General features: G+C 44.2%; 1 long non-coding RNA gene across 1 annotated transcript in view; it reads left to right on the top strand.

The window, feature by feature from the left end:
* The window catches only part of LOC136793146 (uncharacterized), a 74,054-nt gene that overhangs the window by 24,674 nt on the left and 25,808 nt on the right, over nucleotides 1-23,572 (top strand). Inside the window, exons 6-7 of the long non-coding RNA XR_010838025.1 lie at nucleotides 21,895-21,979; nucleotides 22,204-22,332. This is a non-coding gene — a long non-coding RNA (uncharacterized lncRNA). The remainder of the gene's footprint in view (nucleotides 1-21,894; nucleotides 21,980-22,203; nucleotides 22,333-23,572) is intronic.

Here is a 23,572-nt window from a genome sequence, read left to right as displayed (position 1 = left end):
CCAATGTGAGTTATGCTTTCTTGTGTGGACCTGAAACAAGCAGGTGGACAGATATTTCTCCAGCAAAAATGGTTTTATTTGACCTACTGTATAGCACAATAGCACAGGGAACTATACTCAATATCTTGCAGTAACCGATAATGGAAAAGAATCTGAAAAAGAATGTATATATAGATATCAATATATGCAATATATGACTGAATCACTTTGCTGTACACCTGAACCTAACACAACATTGTAAATCAACTACACTTCAATTAAAAAAATAATTGGAATCAGCAGAGAATTGGAATTCAGGGTCTGCACCTATGGACCATGTGCAAGTCCCCCAGGGCAAGGGAAGGAGATGGCTTTTATAGAGGGGAAAAGGGAGTTGGGAGGGCTACTCCGTGGCTTTTCATTGGCTGAGTCCTTGCCAGGAAGGACTTCCTGTTGGGTTCTGCAGCCCTGGCAGGGCAGGAGAGCTACCCTCTTCCATCTCCGGGCTCTATTTAATGGAAGTTTCTATTTGTTAATTTTTTACGCCTGCTTCTTTGCTTGTCGTGTATATTTTTGTTGGAAACTGGACATTTTAGATAATATATTGTAGCAGCTCTGGGTACTGGTCCCCACCCCCACCTCCTGGCCCCAGGCTTATTGTTACTTGCTTGCTTGTTCAGTGACTGGCTGGCTTATTTTCGTGAGCCTTCCTCTCACTCCCCTGAAGTGTTAAAGCTCTGTTGTCGCTCCGCAGGAGTGTGCAGTTCAGGGTCTGTCCGCAGTCACCCTGGGGCTGCACTGACTGGCTAGACTCTCTTCCCCTCTTTCCCTGACCACACCCAGCTGTCAAGATCCATTAATTGACAGCTGTTGATCTATCGCTTACAAAAATGCCCTGGGACATAAATTGGTCTACAGGCTCAGGTTCCTTTGAAGGAGTCGCTCCTGAGGTTAGTGTCTGCTGTTTCCCTCCCTGGTTCTCTCCTGCAAACTAGCTGGCTTACACTTTAGCCTGTATCTTCATGGAATCTACCAGTCTCCTCCCAGTTGCCTTTCACCACAACCTCCTTTTTTTGAGAGCATCCTTAGGCTTGAACTTCTTCACTCTCTGTTGCAAATGAAGTCAGTTCCTTTGGGAAGAGATGAGACCTGTCTGTTTTATAGCCTGCTTCTATCCCTAGGCAAAATCTCTGAGCCTGGACTCCAGCTGGGGGTGGGGACAGTGATGTGCTTCTCTCTGCGTGATACCCCTGTTTAGGAGTTGACCATGTGGCAGAGGAGAGGCAGTAGCCTCAGGTCTTCTCTGCTTGCCTCTCCTGGCATGGAACCACCACTTTATAGCCGGGGCAGAGATGACCAAAGCCCCAGTATCCTCAGTGACGCAGCGCCCGAGGTGGAGCCCCCGTTCCATGACTGGGGGCTGAGGAGAAGGGAGTCCCATCTCTGGCTCACACTTGCCCAGAGCTTAGCCTCAGCAACAGGTAGCTGGGGCAGGATGAGAAATGCTGTTGTATTGCTTCTCCCAGAAAGCAAGCCCTCTGACCAGGAAGTGACAGGAGAGGGAGCCCTGTGCGCTTGGCTGTACCGATCTGGAGTGGAGTTTTTGTCTCCACTGGGCTGGGAGTAGGGAGAGAGGGCGCAATTTTGGCTCCAAGACTCTTATCAACTTTTAGTAGATTTCCTTGAATAGATGTTTCTTCATTTGCTGTATATCCTTAAGACCACAGTTTTCAGATACTTCAAATGATTATCTTTTTATACTATTCACCAGTTTCACTGTATAGTGGTTCTGTGGAGTTCCTTCGGCTGTCATGCTGGGAGTTTATCCCCTGCAATGGTTTTTAACTTAATGTTGGCTTTTCTGTTGGTATGTTATCTTACAATTCTATTGTTTGAGTCAGGGAAGCTTGAATACAAACTGGATATTTGGCGAATCTAAGGAACTGTTAAATTTTTTAGGTGTGATAACATTATTTTAAAGAGTTCTTACCTCTTAGTAATACATACTGAAATATCTACAGATGAAACAATATGATGCATGGGATTTGCTTAAAATAATCAAGTGTGGGCTATAAGTGGGGAGGGGATGGGGACTACAGATGAAACAAGATTGGCTATGAGTTTATATTATGTTATGTTGTATTAGTACTTATAGTAATTAATATGAGCTGCATAGTAGGAGTTCATAACACTATTCTTTCTACTTTTGTATATGTTTGAAATTTTCCATAATAAAAAGTTAATTGTTTTCTTTTGTCTACATGTGAAATATACTTCGTTAGATATCTTAGAAATATGTCATCAAGTTGAATTAAAATCTTGAGCATATATACGTACGTTTCACCTAAGATTAAGTTTTACAGAACCGGGAGATCAAACTTCAAGTACTCTAGGTTCCGAAAGAATTTTTATAAGCATCTTTGTAAAAAAAATTTTTTTTACTAAAATCAATTTATTTTTCAGTATCTGAAATGGCATGAATTTCAAGTAAGTTCCTAATCAAAATTTATCAGATGTTCTAATTATGCATCAGAAGCTAGTTTTGTCATTTCAGTCAAAACCATTTTTAGATGATTAATTATTTTATGAAAAAACGCCATGATGAAAAGTGTTCCAGTTGTATTTCAAGAATTTATAAGAAGACAGATTTATGCACTGAATTGAAGCTGAGTAGAAACTGAGCTTACAGAAAGAAAATACAGCTGATGACAAAATTTTGAACATCAGCTGGTATGTTCTGGATCAGTCAGAATATGGATTAGCATTTGTGATTCAAACAATTAGTGCCTAATGCTTTTCAAGATGTAAAATGTTTCTTTTTTTTACATTCTTCTCTATAGACCTCTTAATGGGAAGTTTTTTTTTTTCAATCCCTTGAAAATGTCAGCCTCTTGAAAAAATAAATGTTATTTTGTCAGAAATGATAAACTAGTTTTGACAATAGATAATTTGCCTATTTGTATGACAGTGCAGTTGATAAAATTTTGTACAATTATAATTGGTCTCAGTAACAATAGGAAACAAAAATGTTAAAATTATAAAACTTAAAGTGATTTCATCATTAATCTCAATTGTGCTTCCATAATCTTGTATTTATTATAATGAATTAACTATTCCTGAAATAAATCACAGTGATTTATTATTTTTCTGTCTATGATGCTTAACACTGTTCACCGTGATTTTTTTTTATTAGTTTGGAATCCAAATTGAATCCATTTGCTATCTTTTTAAAAAATATATTTATTTATTTAATTTATTTATTTTTGGCTGCATTGGGTCTTTGTTGCTGCATGTGGACTTTCTCTAGTTATGGTGAGCGAGGGCTACTCTTCGTTGCGGTGCACGGGCTTCTCATTGAGGTGTCTTCTCTTCGTTGGGGAGCACGGGCTCTAGGCGCGCATGGGCTTCAGTAGTTGTGGCACACAGGTGCAGTAGTTGTGGAGCATGGGCTTAGTTGCTCCGTTGCATGTGGGATCTTCCTGGATCAGGGATCGAACCCGTGTCCCCTGCATTGGCAGGTGGATTCTTGACCACTGCGCCACCAGGGAAGTCCCTGTATAGGTTTTAAAGTGCTTGCTCTAGGCATTATATAAGGCACATGTAACTCATCACAGTCTATTGCTTTCCTCATTTTACCGGTCTGAGTGACGTGTAGCAAACCTTACCTCTGTTTAGACCCCTTTTTCCTCCCACACTTATCTTAAATGTTGAAATTTAAGATATCCCACACTGTCTTAAATATTTCCTCTACATACATTTTGAACCACATCAAGGTTATAATTTTTGCTTTAACCATTGACATAATTAAAAACTCAAGAGGAGGAGAGTCTATTATGTTTACTCGTATTTTGACTCTTTCCATTGTTCTTTCTTCACTCCTAATGTTCCATGTTTCCTTCTTTCGTCATTTCTTTTCTGTTTGAAGGACTTCCTTTGGCCATTCTTTCAGGGTAGTTCTGTTGGCAACAAATTCTTAGTTTTTTTCATCTTGTCTGGACTCTACTCTGTTATTATGGTTAGTCTTCTTGTGCCAATAGCCACGTTGCCTTAGTTACTGTAGCTACCTATACATCTGGGTAGCTGGTAGTGTAAGGCCTCCAGCTTTGTAATGTTTCTTCGGTATTGACTTGGCTATTCTTGGCCTTTTGCATTTCCACATGCATTTATTTTTTTATTTTTTAATTTTTTTTTGCTGTACACGGGCCTCTCACTGTTGTGGCCTCTCCCGTTGTGGAGCACAGGCTCCCGACGCACAGGCTCAGTGGCCATGGGTCACGGGCCCAGCCGCTCTGTGGCACGTGGGATCCTCCCGGACCAGGGCACGAACCCGCGTCCCCTGCATCGGCAGGCGGACTCTCAACCACTGCGCCACCAGGGAAGCCCTCCACATGCATTTTAGAATCAGTTCTTGGTTTCTACAAAAACCTGTTGGGATTCGATTGGGATCACATAATCTATAGGTTAATTTGGGTAGATATGATATCTGAATCATATTGAATCTTCCAATCTGCTAACATTGCGTATAGTTCCGTTTATTTGAGTTCTTTAATTTCTTAGTAATGTTTCATAATTTTCAGTATAGAGATGTGCATATTTTCCCTTATACGTATTCCTAGGAGTTTGGTGCTTTGGGATGTTACTGTAAATAATGCTGTTGTTTTCTATTTTAATTTTTTTAATTAAAAAAAATTTTAATGCTGCTTTTAAATTTTCATTTCTTATTTGTTGCTGACACATAGAAACACAATGGTCTGTTGAAGGGACTTTTTATCTAGAGATCTTGCTAAGTTCACTAATTATAATAGTTTTTAGATTATTTTGGATTTTTTATGTGTACAGTCATGTTGCTAGATGATAATGACTTTCTAATCTTTATGCATTTTATGTCTTTTTCTTGCCTATTGACATGGCTAGGATATCCAGTTTGATGTTTAATAGTAGTAGTGATAGCTGGCATCTTTATCTTTCTCTCAGTCTCAGGGAGAGTTTTCAATATTTTGCCATTCGTAACGATATTTGTTGCTGACTTTATTTATTTATTTATTTTGGTAGCTGTTCTTTATCAGACTAAGGAAGCTCCCTTCCATTCCCAGTTTTCTAAAAATTTAAAAAACCATAAATGGGTGTTGAATTTTGAATTTTTTCAAATGCATTTCCTGAATCAATTGAGATAATCCTATTAGGTTTTTCTTTTACCTCTGTTAACGTGAATTATATTGATTGCTGTTGCCATCCCATATTTTAAATTGAGAAATAATTCATATACACTGAAGTACATATATTATATATATGTATTATATATATGTATATTATATATGTATTTCATATATTTTTAATTTTATTTATTTATTGTTTTAATTTTAAAAATTGTTTATTTATTTATTATTTATGTTTGGTTGCATTGGGTCTTTGTTGCTGTGTGCAGGCTTTCTCTAGTTTCGGTGAGTGGGGGCTACTCTTCGTTGCAGTGCACAGGCTTCTCGTTGCGGTGGCCTCTCTTGTAGCGGAGCACGGGCTCTAGGCACACGGGCTTCAGTAGTTGTGTCTTGCAGGCTCAGTAGTTGCAGCGCACGGGCTTAGTTGCTCTGCAGCATGTGGGATCTTCCCGGCCCTGGGATGAAACCTGTGTCCCCTGCATTTGCAAGTGGGTTCTTTTTAAAAAAAAAAAAAAATTTATTTATTTTTGGCTGTGCTGGTTCTTCGTTGCTGCATGTGGGCTTTCTCTGGTTGTGGCGAGTGGGGGCTACTCTTCGTTGTGGTGTGTGGACTTCTCAATGTGGCGGTGGCTTCTCGTTGCGGAGCACGAGCTCTAGGCGCGCGGGCTTCAATAGTTGTGGCACGTGGGCTCAGTAGTTGTGGCTCGTGGTCTCTAGAGCGCTGGCTCAGTAGTTGTGGCACACGGGCTTAGTTGCTCCGCGGCATGTGGGATCCTCCCAGACCAGGGCTAGAACCCATGTCCCCTGCATTGGCAGGCGGATTCTTAACCACTGCGCCACCAGGGAAGCCCTGCAAGTGGGTTCTTAACCACTGTGCCACGAGGGAAGCCCTGAAATACATATATTTTAGTATACAGTTCAATGGATTCTGAATTTGCATACACTCGTGTAACCCACACCCAGTCAAAATGTAGACATTTCCATTATCCATCCAATCAATCTGCCGTTGCCTCTAGACACAGCCACTATGCTGCTTTTGTTCAGTATAAATTAGTTTAGATTGTTCTAAACACACTGTCAAGATCACACAGTCTGTATTCTTTGTGATTATGTGCATTAGCAGTTTGTTCCCTTGTAAGTATTTATAATTCCACTGTATGAATATAGCACACGTTGTTTATCCATTCTCTTACTGATGGACATTGATGTTGTTTCCAGTTTTTGGCTAATATGTACTACGAGTACATCTGCTATGAACATTGTTGTACCAACCTTTTTGTGTGCATATTTTTATTTCTCTTGGGTCAATATCTAGAGGTGGAATTGCTGTGTCATAAGGAAGGTATATGTTTAGCCTTAGAAGAAAGCTCCTGACTTATTTCCAAAACAGGTTTGAATTTGTCTATTTCTCTTTTCAGTTTTGTCAGTTCTTTTTAAAAATATATTTATTTATTTATTTGGTTGTGCTGGGTCTTAGTTGTGGTGGGCGGGCTCCTTAGTTGTGGCATGTGAACTCTTAGTTGTGGCATGCATGTGGGATCTAATTCCCTGACCAGGGTTTGAACCCAGGCATCCTGCATTAGGAGCACAGAGTCTTATCCACTGCGCCACCAGGGAAGTCCCGACCAGTTTTGTCAGTTCTTGTTTCATGTAGTTTGAAACTCTGTTATTTGATGAATATGCATTTAGGAATGTCCTACTTATTGATATATTGACCATCTTATCATTATAAATTGTTCCTGTCTGTTTCTGATTATATTCCTTGTCCTGAGGTCTATTTTGTTTGCTATTAATATAGCCACTCCAGCTTTTTTATTATTAGTGTTTGCATGGTTAACTTTTTTCATTCTTTTAATATAACTTTGTTTTTTGGGGTTTTTTTTGCGGTGGTACGCGGGCCTCTCACTGCTGTGGCCTCTCCCGTTGCGGAGCACAGGCTCCAGACGCACAGGCTCAGCGGCCATGGCTCACGGGCCCAGCCGCTCTGCGGCACGTGGGATCTTTCCGGACCGGGGCACGAACTCGTGTCCCCTGCATCGGCAGGCGGACTCTCAACCACTGCGCCACCAGGGAAGCCCCAGGAGACTTATTTTTAACTGTATTTCCTCTACATCAAGCACCTTCCGATGCGGCAGGTACAGTGATGAGCAACACAGACCAAGTCCTGACCTCATGCAGGTTAACCTACAGCAGAGACTAGAGTCACTGAACAGATAGTGATCAGTGCTGTGAGGAAAAATGAAGGGCGTTGAGAGCTGTGATCAGGGACTGGCTCTCTGAGGAATGACCAGGTAAACGAAGGAAGCAAGTCACGAGAAATCTATGGGCAGAAACTGGGCTGAGCCAGAAGAACAAAAAATGTAGGGCCCTGAGTCAGAAGCACGCTCAGCGCCTTTTAAGATGAGTACAAAGGCCAGGGTGGCTGGAGCTGAGTACAAAGGGAAGGAGGGGGAAGGGTAGCTAAAACCAAAATCTCCTCCCGACCCAGAAAATCTCTCCACAGAGGCAGAAGAGAAAGAAAACAATTTCATCGTTGAATAAGCATTAAACCGGAATTGGACGTGCAGGCAATCCACTAAGAGGTGGCAGAGACAGGAAGACATCCCGCCCTTCTCTAGAGCCAAGCGGGTACAACTTGTCGCAAACACGTTCGCGAGAGAAGCAGTGACTGGTCCTCAAGTAAGAGGGCTAAGCAGCATCCTGTGTCCCAGCACTCATCCTAACTTCCCTTGGTGGTTGGGGAGGCCTTCTGTGTTCACGAAGTGGCTTTATCCAAAGGGAAATAGGCATAGGCTCCTGAGCTCCCGGAGAAGCTGGGAGGTGGGGTGCTCTCGTCCTTGATGGTGGCATTTCAAAGGGAGGTTTCCCAAGTCCTTGAGAAAGATCTGGCGAGAGGATTCTTTAGCTTTAAACAGATTCACATACATTTCAAAGAGACAGGGAAAGAACGTACAGGTTTTCTAAAGTAAATGGCTCTAAAAAAAGGAAGGGAGAAGGACATCTCTTCCTTTACTTTCAACAGGAGAATTAAGCCTCTTATTCTTTCCTTGTATTCGCCCTTACCCTAGAAAACCAGAGTATGCGGTTTATTCTAATTGTGATGAGAAGCCACAGGAGGTCTTGAGCTGGAGAGAGTTCTAAAGGTGCAGTGAGGTTGCTGGGTGTCGACTCAGCCCCCAGGTTTGGCCAGCGGGGGATGATAGGGGCTCCAGGAAGTTGAGGATGGTGCTGATTTCCTTCATGGTTTGTGCCATATAACCCAAGGGTCTGCTAAACACAGCACTTGTGGTGATAAGCATGTGTGTTTCTTTTCCTTGTTTGGCTGGAGCCCCCAACTGCTGTACGATGAGAGTCACGTGGTCATTAGAGAACACATCCGCCCTTCTTCCATGGTTCTGGTTTTTTCTCCAGGACAACCTCTCTCACACATCTCAAACTTCTCGTAAAAGGTGGAAGTGGGGGAGTTCCCTGGTGGTCCAGTGGTTAGGACTCTGTGCTTTCACTGCTGAGGGCCTGGGTTCAATCCCTGGTCAGGAAACTAAGATCTTGCAAGCTGAGTGGCGTGGCCAAAAAAAAAGGTGGAAGTGAAGTAAAACTTTGGGAAGCAAATTCTGAGGAGCTATTTTTTCGATGTCAAAAAAATCACAAGCTCAGGGCCGGCAGAATAAGGAAATGCTAATAGGACTGTTGTGCAGCAAAGTCAAGCCAAGGCAGACTGTCACACCTGCTGTTGGTGACCAGGGGGCAAGGCTTTGACTGTGCCCAGCGCCTGACAAAGCAGGCAAACGGGTAGAGAGGACACCACCCAGGATCAGAGGGTTTTTTTCCAGTTTCCCACCTGGGTCCTTTGTGTTGCATCGTCCTTTACATAACCGCTTCCCAGTAGAATACTCCATTTAAACAGCTCTCTGCAAAGAAGCAAACTAATTACATACAGTTTCTTTCATGCTTGTGGCATTGACTCACACATAGAATTAAAATTGACGGCACTTCCTTCCAGGCCAGGAGCTCATCCTTACCAGTTGAGATCCACCTGCTTCCAGAATTCAAGCTCCACTTGGGTGTGTCATTTGCTCTTGCTTGTTTTTGCCCGTTTGGTAGGAGGGTTGGTGTTTATTTTAGAGCACTGCCCCTACCTCGGAGCAGTAGGCTGTTCAGAAACAAGAAGCTAATGGAATCTTTTCTCTGCATCGAAAGGAAGATTTATGCTGTTTTGTTTTAAAGTTTTAGCCTGGCTTTGGTTCTCAGAAATGCACGTTTAATTACACATCGTATGTGGGTGCTTTAAAGTGGAGACCTTTATCACCTAATTGCACAGTTGCCACCAATAAAGGCAACCGTTGGCCAAGTCATACAATAAGAATGACCTTCAGGTGTCTTTGGAAATGAAAGTCCTTTGATTCTTGGGCTGTGCTCCCCCTTCTCAGGTTGGGAAAGCTGTTTTTCTGCAGCTCATGGCTCTAACGGCATCAGCGGTTTCGGCAGGAAGCAGGCACCTTCTGCGGTGCACTTCATCCCCCTTCGTTTCTCCCTCCCTCATCACACCCTGCCACTGTGTAGCTGTATAACTTTGGACAAATCACTTGTTAATGGTTATGAAACCACACAACTCAGATAGGGACTTGAACCCACTGTCTTTTTAAAAAAAAAATCAATTTATTTATTTATTTTTGGCTGCATTGGGTCTTCGTCGCTGCACATGAGCTTTTCTCTAGTTGTGGAGAGCAGGGGCTACCTACTTGCGTGCAGCAATGAAGACCCAATGCAGCCAAAAATAAATAAACTTATTTAAAAAAAAATGCCCCAAACGTCAGCAGTATACTTTTCAACCTCAGCGCAGATTTCTTTTCTTTTATAATTCAAAACCCTGCTGTTCATCTGTCAAATATATTAACAATATCTGGTTAATTTCTCAAGCTTAATTACTGATGTCACCCTTCAGATACGGATTCATTTTCTTATAAATTTTTTTTCCAATGGACTTATTTTCAAGTCAGGATCCAATAAGTATCTTGAGTTTCTGAAATATTGGGCAGAAATCTGGATGCCTGTGTTAAGACAAGAAGTGATCCGAGTTCAGATTCCATCTGGGCTGAGATGTGCATTAGTCACACTTCTTCAGTGGCCTCCATTTTCGTGCTCTTGGCAATACCAACTCCGTTTTGATTTTCCTTTCACACAACCCCGTGAAGCTGGTAGTTAAAGCCGCCATTTACAGATAAAGAAAATGAGGTACACAGTAATTTGCCCAAGATCATTCAGCTAGGAAGTAACACAGCCAGGATTTGAACCCAGGGAGCCTGGGCACCTGCCCCACCACACTGGATGGCCCCAGGGCTTAGCTGAACCTTAACGTCATCATCTGGAACATGAACTGGTTGACCAGATGCCTTCTGAGGTCCCAACTAGCTCTGCAAGTATCTGTGATGTTCAGTGGCTCACTACTTTTTCTTTTTTCCAATTCTCCTTTTATTCCCATAATCTCCCAATCTCTCAATTGTGTGTGCCCTGTCTTTCTCTCAGTCTCTTTTTTTTTTATTAACGTATAGTTGATTTACAATGCTGTGTTAGTTTCTGCTGTACGGCAAAGTGATTCAGTTATACATACATATATATATATATATATATATATATATATATATATACGCATTCTTTTTTATATTCTTTTCCATTATGGTTTATCACAGGATATTGAATATAGCTCCCTGTGCTATACAGTAGGACCTTGTTGTTTATCCATCCTATATACAGTGTAATACTTTGCATCTGCTAACCCCAAACTCCCAATCTATCCCTCCTCCACCCCCACGACCCCGCCGGCAACCACAAGTCTGTTCTCTATGTCTGTGAGTCTGTTTCTGTTTTGTAGATAGGTTCATTTGTGTCTTTTTTTTTAGATTCCACATTTAAGTGATATCATATGGTATTTGTTTCTCATTTCTGACTTACTTCACTTAGTATGATAATCTCTAAGTCCATCCATGTTGCTGCAAATGGCATTATTTCATTCTTTTCTTATGGCTGCGTAGTATTCCATTGTGTATATATACACCTCATCTTCTTTATCCATTCACCTGTTGATGGACATTGAGGTTGTGTCCATGTCTTGGCAATTGAGTGGCTCACTACTTTTAAGTGTAGAAGAGGAATGTTCCATGTCAGCTCTGTTCATCCCCCCAGAACTTTCACCAGCATACAAGTTCAGAAACCACTAAAGGCAGGAGAAACCAAGTAGGACTCATCTTCATGAATAAGTCATTCATGGAGCTGTACTGTGTCTGAAACAGTCTTGCCCTGTATCATCATTCATGTACTAGATGAAGCTCTTGTATCAGATAGGGCTCCTAAAGCTTCTAGAATCCACTGGTTCTTGGGTTGTTTATGAAACTAAAGCAGGTTAAGTCCCTCTACACCCCAATTAGAATTGACCTCTCTGTCCTTTGCACTCACATGTACCCTACCAGGATTTGATCAATAACACTTATTACGTGTCTTATGTGATCTTTGCATCTATGCAGAGCCCACCCTATCATCAGAGATGAGTAGTAGTAGATAGAACTAAACCCAGCCAGACCTGGGGCCCTCCTTGTCTTGGACACACAGCAGGTTAAATTAAGGGATCTCTTCCCCCTTAATTCCCCCTTAATTCCCGCCCTCAGCGGTTTCCATTTCCATTTGTTGCTCTCTACACCAGGGAAGCTAGGAAGTTAGGCCTTGAGAAGAGAGAGAGTAGGAGGTATCACAGAACCAGACCACACCCACCCACAGTCTCCCTCATTCTCCCAGCAACCAGGGTCAGCGCCCCAGCTTGTTCGGGGAGAGGAGCTGACGAAGCTCTGAGTCACATGTGCAAGTGAAGTTTGGAACAGAGCTGGCCTGAGTCTTAACAACCTAAAGTGTCTGAACCTGCCCAAGACATTGCAAGGTACAGGAAAGGCAGTTAGCCTAGAATGGTGGGAAGTGGTGCTTAGAAAATAGAGAACTGAGTTGAGGCCCAATGAAATGGCTGCACTTAGATTCTTGTCTGGACCACAGTTTCTGCCCCCCAGCCTCCCCCAAGCCCATCCCCCCTGCTCCTTTGATGCCCCCAATCTCCCTTCTCTCTGACGCTTGCAGTTCTGTCCTGAGACAACCCTGGAGCATTTTCTGCTACCCTTCATTGTGGGAAACATATAAGGCAAATGTGCAGGCTCCTTAGCGTCCCAGGAGTAGGCAACCTCTTCTTGTCCTTTTACTTCAGCCTTCCTGTTTCCCTGGGAGCTGTGGCCCCTGGGACAGTGAAATGGTAGGAACCCGGGACCCAGGATTGCATATCACTTAAGAAGTTTGTTCTTTTAGATAATTCATAAGAACAAGAGACAGGATTGCTGAGAGTAGAACAGCCATCTTCCCAGTGAGTCGGGAGCCTGTCTAAGCACGACGGGAAGGACTCTGCTAAGAGCAACGGCATCCAGAGGTGCACAGGCGGGTGGGCCTGCCTGGGGCAGATCGACTCCTCTGGTGCCACTGTGTGTATTTATGGCTGCAGTTCTGCTTTGCTCAATCACCTAATGTCTATACGGGTGTTCTGACCCTTCCTTGACAGCCTCCTGATGTCCCAGTTCTGCCTTTGCACCTCCAATAAATCAATAATGTTAGATAAGAAAAGACAAGTAAATCTCACAAGTCATAAAATGAAAAAGGACTAGGAAAACAACTCAGGGATTATACTGGGCGAACCAAACCCAAAGCCACGCCAGTGGAGAAGGGCCATACATTCCCCCTGATTTTCCCAGTCAGAAAAACTGGTCCACAAAGGCCAGCCTGAAAATGCTGTTCCCCCAGATGAGGGGTCTGGGGCACAGTTGGGGGGCCATCCCTGCTTCAGCGGGAACTACTCACCTACTCATTACCCCCACTCATGCCTCGCCTCCATTAACAGTGTCATCAGAATTCAGTGCCCATCTCTATGTCCCGTTTCCCACTGCAAGAAACCAGGGATCTTTAGAGAAATGGCCATTAGGATAGGGAATAGGGAAGGTGCAGATGAACTTGGGACATCTTGTTATGCCAGGAAGCAAGGAAGCTATCAAAGACTAATTGCATTAGAAGTTCACAGAATCTACTAAATAACTGGTCTGTATTCGTCAAAAATGTCAAGGTTATGAAAGACCAGGAGACTTAGAAGCCATTCCAGACTGGGGGAGACTAAAGAAAAAAGAGATTAAATGCAATGCTGAATCCTGGCCTTGATCCTGGAATAGAATTTTTGTTTTAAATAAAAGATTTGTTGGGACAGCTGGCAAACCATGAATAAGGTCATAGATTAAATAATAGCATTGTATCAATGTTAATTTTCTGATATCAACCATTGTTCATGATTATTTAAGAGTATGTCCTTGTTCTTAGGAAATACACACTATTGTATTTGTAGGTAAAGGAGCATTATGTGTGCACGTCACTCTCCAATAGTTAAAAAGTTGTATATATGAAAGAGAAAATGAGTCAGCAAAAGGGCTGAAATGCAAACAATTGGGGAATCTGGATGAAGGGTCTATGAGGGTTCTTTGTCCTATTCTTGTAACTATTCTGTAAGCCAAACATTATTTCAGAATTTAAAAAATTACCAAAGGGAAAAAAGGCTCACAGGAGTCTATGTAAAAAATTTTCTTTCCTATTCAAACTATTTTAGTGAAATCATAGAACTGGTAAAGGAAAGTTCTTTACAGAATTCCAGTAATAAGTGCAAGAGGAATAACAGAATTAGGAAACCACCATCTTAGCAAACCCTAAGGCAATGCTCATCAATGAATGCTAAAACCATGAGGTGGGATCCTGGAGAGATCAGGCTGACACTACATGACTCCTCTGGCCAATCCTGGCACCACTAAACGTGGCACTGGGACTTCCCTGGTGGTGCAGTGGTTAAGAATCCACCTGCCAACGCAGGGGACATGGGTTCCACCCCTGGTCCTGGAAGATCCCACATGACGCGGAGCAACTAAACCCGGGCGCCACAACTACTGAGCCTGTGCGCTAGAGCCCACGAGCCACAACTACTGAGGCCATGTGCCACAACTACTGAAGCCCGAGTGCCTAGACTCTTGTTGCTCTGCAACAAGAGAAGCCACTGCAATGAGAAGCCCGCGCACCACAACAAAGAGTAGCCCCTGCTCGCCACAACTAGAGAAAGCCCGCGTGCAGCAACGAAGACCCAGCGCAGCCAAAAATAAATAAATAAATAAAATAATAAAATAAAAATAAACGTGGCACCACCTGTGAAGAGTTCTGGCCAAAACCAACACAAATGAATATGATCAAGCCTTTGGAGCTAACCACCAGTTCACAGGAAACACAGCATATAAAGGACGAGGGAAAACTATACCATGAGGACCACACCTGCCAAATCCAGAAAGTGGAAGATTTTATAAGACATATGAATGATGACCTGGTCTCTCTATCAAATCAATGTCATTTTTTTTAAAAAGGAGAGAAGACTATTATGTAATAAAAGAGACTTTGAGGCACAATCACATGTGGTGTGTAGCTCTTGTTTGGATTCTGATCTGAAAAAAACAGCTACTTTAGACAATCAGAGATTAGATGATATTGAGGAATTATTAATTTTATTAAGGGGACAATGGCACACGATTGTTTTTCAAATGCTCTTATTAAAGATGCATATTGATGGACTTATGGGGAAAATGACATAATGTCTGTGTTTGGCTGAAAAAGACTGGCGGGGGTGAGGGGAGGAAGTGAAATAAGATTAGCAAACGTGGGTAACTGTTGAAACTGACTGATAAATACAGAGGGTTTTTTGTTTTTGTAATCTATTTTATTAAAGTATAGTTCATTTACAATGTTGTGTTAGTTTCTGGTGTACAGCAGTGATTCAGTTATACATATATATATTTTTTCATATTCTTTCCCATCATGGTTTATTACAGGATATTGAATATAGTTCCCTGTGCTAAACAAGTAGGACCTTGTTTATACCGAGGGGTTTTTTTTGTTTTGTTTTCTTTTGTTTTTTTGGTACGCGGGTCTCTCACTGTTGTGGCCTCTTTTGTTGCGGAGCACAGGCTCCAGACGCGCAGGCTCAGCGGCCATGGCTCACGGGCCCAGCCGCTCCGCGGCACGTGGGATCTTCCCGGACCGGGGCACGAACCCGTGTCCCCTGCATCGGCAGGCAGACTCTCAACCACTGCGCCACCAGGGAAGCCCTATACCGAGGGTTTTATGACATGATTTCCTCTATATTTGCGTATGTTTGAAATTTTCCATAAAGAGCCTTAAAGAAAAAAAGCCTTTAAATCAAATCCTAGAAATCTATTACCAAGTGCTATAACTTGTTTACATGAAACAATAAATAAAGAAAAAATTAAAAACCCTAAGTGAAAAATTTGGGAAGTGGCAAGTCTTACTATTTCTCTGTCCATTCACCTGCAGTTGGGTTGTATTTAGCTTATCATACACATGGTTCAGACCCTTTATAACCGTGGGCTCAGTCTTCCGCTGAACCCCAAATTAGAACCACACACAGAACCAGCTGACAGCCAAAAATCCCCCAGTAATCACCAAATCATTTATAATAATTTATATGCCTGCAAATTAAATTTGCTACATGAAATGAGTCCCTAATAATTAAAATAATTGCTTGTATTTCTTTTTTTTTTTTTTTTTTGGCGGTATGCGGTTGTGGCCTCTCTCGCTGCGGAGGACAGGCTCCAGACGCGCAGGCTCAGCGGCCATGGCTCACGGGCCCAGCCGCTCCGCGGCACGTGGGATCTTCCCGGACCGGGGCACGAACCCGTGTCCCCTGCATCGGCAGGTGGACTCTCAACCACTGTGCCACCAGGGACGCCCTGCTTGTATTTCTTAAGGATGTGTCTTAGGGATCTATCCTTGCAGATACGTAACATGACTTCTTTCCTTTTAATTTCTTCATAACAGGGACTTCCCTGGTGGTCCAGTGGGTAGAACTCAGTGCTTCTACTGCCGGGGGCCCAGGCTGGATTCCCTGATTGGGGAACTAAGATCCCACAAGTTGTGTGGCATGGCCAAAAAACCCCACAAAATTTTACCTCATAACGTCCCACAGTCCCAGGCTGTTTCTTTTCTTTTCTTATAAATTTATTTATTTATTTATTTTTGGCTGTGTTGGGTCTTCATTGCTGCGCGCGGGCTTTCTCTGGTTGCAGCGAGTGGGGGCTGCTCTTCGTTGCAGTGCGTGGGCTTCTCATTGCGGTGGCTTCTCTTGTTGCAGAGCACGGGCTCTAGGCACGCGGGCCTCAGTAGTTGTGGCATGTGGGCTCAGTAGTTGTGGCTCGCGGGCTCTATCGCGCAGGCTCAGTAGTTGTGGCGCACAGGCTTAGTTGCTCTGTGGCATGTGGGATTTTCCCAGACCAGGGATGGAACCCGTGTCCCCTGCATTGGCTGGCAGATTCTTAACCACTGCACCACCAGGGAAGCCCCTGTTTCTTTTTCTTTTTTTAAAAAAAATTAATTAATTAATTAATTTTAAAATTTTGGCTGTGTTGGGTCTTCATTTCTGTGCGAGGGCTTTCTCTAGTTGAGGCGAGCGGGGCCACTCTTCATCGCGGTGCGCGGGCCTCTCACTGTCGCGGCCTCTCATGGAGCACAGGCTCCAGACACGCAGGCTCAGTAGCTGTGGCACACGGGCCCAGTTGCTCCGCGGCACGTGGGATCTTCCCGGACCAGGGCTCGAACCCGTGTCCCCTGCATTGGCTGGCAGATTCTCAACCACTGCGCTACCAGGGAAGCCCAAGCCCCTGTTTCTAATTTGCTGTGATCACACAGTTGCTGTCATGAACCTTCCTGGGCTTATACCCATGTGCTCCTCAATCTCTCTCTAGGATAGATAGCAGGAATTGGGATTGCTGCCTTATAGTATATCTTGTTTACATTTTCATAAATTATACCAAAGTAAAAAAAACACAATAAATCATACAGACCTAGAATTATAAATTATATTAAAAACGAGGCTAGTCAATGGATAAACAACAAGGTCCTACTGTATAGCACAGGGAACTATATTCAATATCCTGTAATAAACCATAATGGAAAATAATATGAAAAAGTATATATATATATCTGAATCACTTTGCTGTACATCTGAAACTAGCGCAACATTGTAAATCAACTATACTTCAATAAAATAAATTAAAAAAAAATTATACCAAATTGCCTGACCAATTCATATTTCCACCAGTAGGATGTAAGAATATTATTTTGTTTATACCTTTGCAAACTGTGACATGATCAACCTTTATTTTGCTACTCTGATGGCTTAAAAGAAGCAAAAGATCGTTGCTTTCACTTACCTTTGTCTGGCGACGCTGAGGTTGAGCATCTTTTTACGTATTTATTAGCCATTTGCTTCTATGAATTTTTTTCAAATTTCCATGTTCTCTTCTTTTATTAAGAGAGATTTCCTTGCAATTTAAAATAGGGAATAGGTCTTCCCTGGTGGCGCAGTGGTTAATAAGAATCCACCTGTCAATGCAGGGGACATGGGTTCGAGCCCTGGTCTCGGAAGATCCCACGTGCTGCGGAGCAACTAAGCCCGTGAGCCACAACTACTGAGTCTGCGCGTCTGGAGCCTGTTGTGCTCCGCAGCGGGAGAGGCAGCGACAGTGAGAGGCGCGCGCACCGCGATGAAGAGTGGCCCCCACTCGCCGCAACTAGAGAAAGCCCTCGCACAGAAACGAAGACCCAACACAGCCAAAAATAAATAAATTAATTAATTAATTAAAAAAAAAAAGTTGAACCTTCTTTAAAAAAAATAAAATAGGGGGGCTTCCCTGGTGGCGCAGTAGTCGGGAGTCCGCCTGCCGATGCAGGGGACGCAGGTTCGTGCCCCGGTCCGGGAAGATCCCACGTGCCATGGAGCGGCTGGGCCCGTGAGCCACGGCCGCTGAGCCTGCGCGTCCGGAGCCTGCGCTCCGCAACGGGAGAGGCCACAACAGTGAGAGGCCCGTGTACCACAAAAAAAAAAAAAAAAAAAAAAGTCCTTATGTTTTCATTTTTGCTTCAGTGATATATGTATTTTATAGAAACAAACTTTATAGTGATTTAAGTGAAAATCCTCTTTGTCCCCCTTCCTAATTCCATTCTTCTCCCTTGTTCCCCATCTGTCATGAATGTGGTTGTAAGCAGGCCTTTTTGGTACTTTTAGTACGTGTATGTGTCTCACCTTGTGCTCCCCAGACAGCAGAGCCTGAGTCAGGACTTGAGTGCAGGGAGTTTATTTGGGAAGCGTCCCCAGGAAGCAGGAGTGAAGGAGTCGAGTGTGAGATGCTGAGATAGGGAAGGAGGAAAAGCCAGTGAAGGGAGCGTTGCTGAGCTGTTTCCTCTGTGAGCAACCAGGCTCATGCCTGCTGGGGACCGTGCGGGAGGGTCCCAAGGATGGCAGCCTGGGGCATTTATCCAAGACGCCTGCATCCCACAGGTTGAGAGCTGCCCTGCACTTCCAGATTGCCCTAAGGGCTGAGTCCAAAGAGAAGAGACTGTGGAAGGTGCTTGAGGACGTGTCTGAACACAACAGAGTTCCTGGGGCAGCTGGCAGGAGCTAACAGAGTGTCCTTGACCAAGAGGGTCAGTGAAGCCAGCTGCAAGGTTTGGGTGCCAGAAGCATCACTGTCCTCGAGGGACCAGTTCTGGTTCTCCAGGCCTCCTGGTGATCTAAGCTCCAATTTCTTTTAAATATATCCCTTTTCCTCTTGAATCCGCTGGAATTGGTTTCTGTTACTAGGAGGAGCTCTGAGTGATACTGCGTGTAAGTGAAAAACAATAATTCCAACGTTCGCAGAGATGATCTCATTTGCTTGACCCCATCTTTGCTGTCTGCTATCTATATTATTTATGGAAAACGAGGCGATGGGAGTCTCACTCTAGCTTCCCGTTTACTCGGCTGCCTGCTCATCTCCCTGATACGAGACTCCCTGTTCATTTTTAACGTGGTCTCTGTTTGCATTATGGTCTGGGGGGTTGCCAGGTGGGTGGGAGGGAGGAGTCAGAAACAGAAGGTGGCTCTATAGCATGTCTTCTTGGGGAGGGGAGCTTGGCGCTTTGGGGCTGGTCCAGAGCAGCGTGGGGTGGAGAATCCTGCAGTTTTCTAACAAGCCACCCTGCTGGTGGCCCCAGAGGGGCCCCTGCTCCAGGAACCCACCACTCCTGTCTGTGCAGCACCTCTGGAGGGAGCAGTCCTCTGCAGTACACGGGTGTGGTTCCCTTCTCCACCCTAGCCTCTCAAAGTTCCTCAGGGCAGAGGCAGTTTAGCTAAAAGCCCTCAGCTCTGCAGCCAGCCTCCTCCAAATCTCAGATTTGAAGGCCTCCTGTGACATACTCACCTGCCACATAGGGCTAGTTACTTAGCCTCCCTAGGCTTCAATTTTCTTATGTGTAACATTCAGATAATAATCATGATGGAGGCTTTGATGTGCCACCCAGATTCCCCATCAGTCATGAAGGTTGTTCCCTCCACTGTCAGCCCCTATGGGGAGGTGCCTCACTGGGGAGAACAGCCAGCATCTTCCCCGGGGAGCAGCCAGCGCCCACTGGCTGATGGGCAAGGTTGTATCAAGGCCTGGTCCTCACACCCCATAGGCTCTGAAGGGCCACCCCATCTTCAAAACTCCCCACAGGGTCTGCTTCAGTCTCTATTGAGACTGTGTCGGATCCAGCTTCTCCCTTGACCCAGTCCTGCCCCTTCCCTTCCTCCCACGGGTGCTGATTCCAGGAGCACTCCCTAGCGAGCCTCTTCTGTGCAGATCTCCTCTTCTTCTGTGCAGATCTCTTCTGTGCAGATCTCCACTTTCCCGGGGGCCCAAACCGCCACACACCACTTTGCTCATAAGGACTATATCACACAGAACATCAAGTTCTCGTCACAGAGCCAGGCACAAGCTCACAGTAAACATTAGTTGTGTTCTTACATACCCAAGGCATGTCTTTTTTTTTCCCTCATGGTTACAGATTAAAAAAAAAAAATCAAAATATTAATGAGGCATCCACAATATGTGCTCATGTTGCCATTTGGACTGGAATGCCACCAGACACAAACAAAAGCAAAAACTGTATATATCAGAATCAGGAACTATATATATTTCAGGTTTGTTGAGGTATAAGTGATATACCATACCATTCATCTATTTAAAGCAGTCGATTCAATGGTTTTTAGTATATTCACAGAGTTGTGCAAACCTCATCATGATCAGTTTTTTTCTGTTTTATGGGTTTTTTTGGCCACACCATGCGGCATGTGGGATCTTAGTTCCCCAACCAGGGATTGAACCCGCGCCCCCTGCATTGGAAGCACAGAGTCTTAACCACTGGACCGCCAGGGAAGTCCATTATGATCAATTTTGAATGCATTCATCCCTTCCCCTAAATACCCTGTACCCATTAGCAGTGAATCCTCTTCCCTGCCACCCAACCCCCAGCCCTAGGCAACCACTAATCTACTTTCTGTGTCTATAAATTTCATATAAACGGACATTTCATATAAATGGAATGATACAATATGTGGTCTTTTGTATCTGGCTTTTTTTTTTTTTGCCACACCATGCGGCATGCGGGATCTTCCCCGATCAGGGATCGAACCTGTTGTGCCCCCTGCATTGGGAGCTCGGAGGCTTAACCACTGGACCGCCAGGGAATTCCTGTATCTGGCTTTTTTCACTTATTTAATAGTTTCAGCATTCATCCATGTGGCAGCATGTAACCACTCCATTCCTTTTTATTGCTCAATAATATTCCATTATATCGATTTACATTTTATTTGTCCATTCATCCGTTGATGGATGTTTGGGTTGTTGCCACCTTTTAGCTCTTATGAATAATGTTACCATGAACATTCATTTGTACGTTTTTCTGTGGACATAAGTTTTTTGTTTTTCTTCAGTTTCATTGAGCTGTAATTGACATATAACATTGTGTAAATTTAAGGTGTACAGTGGATTGATTTAATACACATATATTGCGAAATGATTTCCACCTCCATCACGTCACACAATTACCATTTCTTTTTTGTGGTGAGCATGGGTGTATGTTTTCATTTCACTCAGGTATATACTTAGAAGTAGAATGGTTGCGTCACATGGCAATTCTTTGTTTAATATTCGGAGGAACTGCCATTGTTTTCCAAAGCAGCTGAACCATTTTCCATTCCCATCAAGACTGTGTAACTATTCCAATTTTCCCACATTCTCACCAACACTTGTTATTGTCTTTTTTTATTGTGGCCATTCTAGAGATCCTGAAGTGGTGTCTCCATGTGGTTTTGATTTACATTTCATATGCCTGCTGAACATCTTTTCATGTGCTTATTGGCCATTTGTATGTCTTCTTTGCAGAAAAGTTTATTAAGATCCTTTGCTTGTTTTTTTTTTAATTGGATCATCAGTATTTTTTGAATCTTGTTTTCTTCTGTAGAAGGAGAACGTTATGTCCTTCACAGAGTTGTTGTGAAGATTCATGAGAGAGCGTTGGCAAGGCACCGAGTTCTCTGCATTTAGCACGTGCTCCAAAAAGTTAGTGAACCTTCCTCTCACCTAGGCATTTTGCATTACATCCTCCAGCATAGTGTTTTTGCTTGAAGACAGACTCAGTAAATGTCTGGGAGGGTGAATGTGCCATTTCACACCACTCAATATTCAAATTTGAATCCTATGTGTTTTGTCCCTTTGCTCCCATTTCGAAACTTCATTAAACCTTTTCTTCCTGAACAATTTTCTTAATTTCATTCCCCTTGCAGCTGTCTCCTCTCCTGAAACTCAACTTGCAGTATCATTGAAGCTGATTACAAGGGAACCAAAGACACCGCCTAACACAGTTCTGAGGTGAGTATGATCAACCTTTGAAGAAGCTAAATAACTGACAACCTGTCAATATAACCTGTCCCCTGTTGGAGCGCTCAACAAAAAGTAATTAAGGTACATAAAGAGATGAGAGAAATGAAATTTACCAAAAAAACCCTGATTGCAGATGGATTTTTTTTTTAACAGTTCGGTAACCCCTGATGACCTAACCTGCTCTGGGGCATGGCTCTCTTTTTCATTTGTAGAGGACCCAGGCCACCCTCAGGCCCAAAGACTCGCTGTTGGTGGGAACCCTCTAAGGCTGTGGAGCCTCCGAGTGGGCCGGATTTGGGTGTCGGAATGGAAACAGTTTGATCATTCAGGCCAGGTGGTGGGTGAGTCCAACTTGATCTTCACACTTATTCGGCAGCTGCTTTGGCAAACCTCAGCTTAAGCGCCTCGGGCATAACGTGAAAGGGCGAGCACAGGTGTGGGAAAGTGTGCCTCATTTCTCCTTGCACCTTCTTGAAGGTCAGCCCAATGCCAAAGACACCTTGGTGAGAACATATGGGTGCGTGCAGTTACCTGATCAGAAGGATCTGCTGGATTTTGCCTTGGGCGCGGGGATAACGGGAACGTGAATAACGGGGGTTTTGGGGGTGTGTTGGATTCGGAGGTGGGACAGTGGTCTGGGAGTCTAGGGCGGGCTTGGGGAGTGCTGGGGGGAAGGTAGTGGTGGTGGTGGGCCCCTGGGGTGCAGAGACCGGCTCGAATTCGGCTTCCTATCTTGGGTCTAGCTCGGTGCGCGGCTCAGGTTTTGCTGTTTGCTAAGCTGTGGGAACCTGGCCTTGGTAGGGGAAGTAAGAGGCGGCCCCAGTCAAGACAGCTCGCCAGGCCGCACCCCGACGCGGCGGGGAACTCGGTACGAGGAGGGATCTTTTGACTTGAGCTCAGAGGGGCTGGCAGCTGGGAGCGGCTGGGCTCCAAAGAAGCCCTGGGGGCTCGCACCCGGCCGAGAGCCCCACCCCTAACCAGACCCCGGCTGCCTCGGCCGCGGAGGATCTAGGCAAGGCCTCGTGTGGGCGGGATGAGCCAGCCTGCACTCCTTATTGGACAAAGGCCCTTGTCAATCACTGAGGAAACCTGTCTGGACGCGACGGGACATCCGGAATTCCCACCTCAGAGGGAAGCGGGCTCGGGTGGAGCCAATGGCAATCAAGAGCTCCGCCTTCGCAGTAGATTGGCAGATACATGAACCACTGAGGCGCCGCTAAGGATATTGGCCGTTGAGAATGATTGGTCCAACTTGCGGGTGCGTGATTCTTCAGAGTATATAAAGTAGGCAATTAACACTTGGTTGAAATCGTGCTGGAGGCGGAGGTCTACTTTCTTTGGTGTTTTGAATTCCACTAAGGTTCCTGAATTTGGTGAGCTTTCCCTGGAATTATCTAGATTCCCTTCTCAATTCAGGATCAGGGCTTAAGGATGACGGGTGCTGTACCCCAAATTATGGCCAGATAATCGGAAATGGGTGCTGTTCGGTGAATTAAACCTGAGATTAAATGTTTGGTAGTCAGTAGAAAACAGGAAGAGACAGGAACGGGCAGTTTAGAGGGGGGAAAAAAATGCAAGGAG

Source organism: Kogia breviceps, chromosome 19, assembly GCF_026419965.1.
Source record: "Kogia breviceps isolate mKogBre1 chromosome 19, mKogBre1 haplotype 1, whole genome shotgun sequence".
Lineage (NCBI taxonomy): Eukaryota > Metazoa > Chordata > Mammalia > Artiodactyla > Physeteridae > Kogia > Kogia breviceps.
Note: the sequence above shows the minus strand (reverse complement) of the source record. Positions and strands in the feature narration are given on the sequence as shown.